Source organism: Chenopodium album, chromosome 3 (assembly GCF_948465745.1).
Source record: "Chenopodium album chromosome 3, dcCheAlbu1.1, whole genome shotgun sequence".
NCBI lineage: Eukaryota > Viridiplantae > Streptophyta > Magnoliopsida > Caryophyllales > Amaranthaceae > Chenopodium > Chenopodium album.
In genome coordinates this window covers 68,034,149-68,037,065 of record NC_137836.1, presented here as the reverse complement: position 1 = coordinate 68,037,065, position 2,917 = coordinate 68,034,149, and the positions used below count along the sequence as shown (strand labels likewise).

General features: G+C 40.7%; 1 non-coding gene across 1 annotated transcript; it reads left to right on the top strand.

The window, feature by feature from the left end:
* Positions 1 to 2,177: 2,177 nt before the first annotated feature.
* LOC145625961 (small nucleolar RNA R71) lies at positions 2,178 to 2,283 on the top strand. The gene has a single exon (XR_014110851.1). It is a non-coding gene; the product is annotated as a small nucleolar RNA R71 (small nucleolar RNA).
* The last annotated feature ends 634 nt before the right edge of the window (positions 2,284 to 2,917 follow it).

Here is a 2,917-nt window from a genome sequence, read left to right as displayed (position 1 = left end):
GGATGCAAGGGCGATGATTCTCTTCCAAATTGATTCTATGCATACAAAAATTAGGACTTATCCCTGTAAGATCATCAATGCTATACCCGATTGCCTTTTAATGCATGCGAAGCACAATCAAAAGCTTAGAAACTTGGCTATTATCGATTTTAGCACTAACAATTACAGGGCATTCCTCATTATCATCAAGAAATGCATATTTAAGATGAGGAGGCAAAGGTTTTAACTTTACCTTTTTTACTTGTAACTCAGAAGTAGAACAAATAGTTTCCATTACCTCAAACCCCTCAGTGTTAGGGGCATCCAAGTCACGAATCAAGGAATCAATCTCTGCATATGCTTCTCCTTCAGAGACCTCCGGGGTGAGAACAGCTTCTAATGGATCATTAGCTAACTCACGAGGCGTATCATCTCTCACAATCTCATCAAGCACATCAATCCTGCAACAAGTATTCTCAAGCATAGGCGACTTCATCACATTGGTTAGATTAAAAGTCACTGTATCATCACCAACAGACAAAGTAAGGGATCCAGACTTGACATCAATAACAGCACCTGCAGTACACAAGAAAGGTCTACCTAAAATGATCGAGATATTACTATCCTCCTCCATATCCAAAACTACAAAGTCAACAGGGATGAAAAATTTCCCAACCCGAACGGGTACATCCTCCAAAAAACCTAAAGGGTATTTTATAGAACGATCCGCCATTTGCAAAGTGATCTGTGTGCATTTTAAAGCTCCCATATTCAACCTGTTACAAACAGAAAGAGGCATAACAGACACACTAGCACCTAAGTCACATAAAGCTTTATCAATGAATAATGCACCTACATGACATGGGATGGAAAAACTATCAGGGTCCTTAAGCTTAGGTGGGGATTTATTTTGCAATATAGCACTACACTCTGCAGTTAGAGCGACTGTTTCTACACCACCAAAGTCTTTCTTCTTAGTAATAATTTTCTTTAAAAACATTGCATACATTGGAACTTGAGAGACCAAATCAGTAAAAGGAACAGTTACCTCAAGGTTCTTGACCATACTCAAGAACTTACCAAATTGTTGATCTACCTTGTTCTTTTGCATCCGATGTGGGAATTGTAGCTTTGGCTCGACAGGTGGAGGCTCGGAACCTTTCTTTTTCTCTTTCTCAGCATCCCTTGCTTTAGCTTTCCCATCTTTTGAGGTGGGAACATCATCCAAGGCCTTCTCTGCAACCTTACTCTTATCCTTCTCAAGATTTGCATCATCAATAGGCATTTGGGGCCCTTCATAGCTAACACCACTACGAGTAGTGATAGCATTGGAGGTCTCCTTAGGGATAGGCTGTCCTGGTAAGTGGCCAGGTTGCCTTTGGATATTGGTACCTGCGACTTGCGCGATTTGGTTCTCCAAATGCTTTGTCGTATTTTTCAACTCCTTGATGCTATCTTTAGTGTTTTGCTTCATGGATGTCATCATTCTCATGAGGTCAGACATAGTAGGCTCTTGAGTTCTAGCATTTTCATGAGTAGGTTGTTGAGGTGGTCTATTGAAACTCGGAGGAGGATGATGAGAGGCCCCTTGTTGATGTTGTGGAGGCCTTGCAACATATTGCTAAGGTTGAGGGTTCTGAGGTTGTGACCACTATTGCTGAGGTTGTGCCCATTGTTGCTGAGGTTGAGGATTTTGAACATTATTGCTTTTGTATGAAAGGTAGGGATGATTCCTCCAACCTGGATTAAATGTGTTAGAATACGGATCATTTGGTTGCCTTTGTTGAAAGGCATTCATCTGCTCCATCTGATTGGTGTCTTGAGAATTCTGAGCACATTGATATCCAAAATGACCCTGTATACCACACAATTCACAAAAAAAATTAGTTTGCGAAGGTTGAGAAGACATAGCATTAACAGATAAAAGAGAATATTCTTGAGCGGCCTGCAATGCTTCAATCTTTGCAGTTAATTGAGCCATTTGAGATGTCATGAGTGAATAGGCTTCAACTTCCATCTTCCCTTTCTTTTGTCGCGTTCTTGGAGATGAGAAGTGGTTGGCTGCAAGATTTGCAAGAAAATCATACCCTTCCTCGATTGTCTTGTCAAGGAAAACACCACCTGCAGCCGAATCAACAATACATTTAGTCTCGGGTTCTAGTCCGTTATAGAAAATACGAACAAGATTCCACTTTTCAAAATTGTGATGCGGGTATGATCGTTGAAGATCTAAGAATCTATCCCATGCTTCCCTAAGAGATTCCCCCGACTCTTGAGAAAATGTTGATATTTGATGTCAAATCTTTTCAGTTTTTTCAGGGGGAAAATATTCTTTAAGGAATGTTTGAGAAATCTTGCTCCACTCCGTCTCCTCGACAGTGTTCAACCACTTTTGAGCTCTATCGCGAAGGGAAAATCCGAACAACATCACTTTCAGTTGATCTTGAGTGACTCCTTTGTGATGAACAGTGGAGCATAATTGTTGAAATCGCTGCAAGTGATTAATCGGCTCGTCAGTAGGATGGCCACTAAATTGATTTTGTTGGACGATACTGAGCAATGCGGGTTTGATCTTGAAGTTCTCTGTAGTGATTGCTAGAATTTTAAGACCCGTTGGAATGCCATCTTGGGATGGTACTCCGTAAGAATTAAGAGACCTATTATCAGTCATCTCTTTGCGTGTGTCAGACTGTGTTGTAGAGCTCTTCTGTGAGTGGGTCTTTTTTTGCTTCCCTTTCCCTTGGTTTTTTGAGTTGCCTAAAGGTCTTGTCCAAGTCCGGATCCGTAGGGATCAAATCACCTGTTCGTTTTGACCTGGGCATAAACAAAAAGAAAAGAAAGCAATGAGAATGTCCCAATTGAAACTAGAAGTTCCAATGGGACAATAAAAACAGTTCAAACAATCAAACTAAAACTAATAGAATCTAGTCGTCTCCCC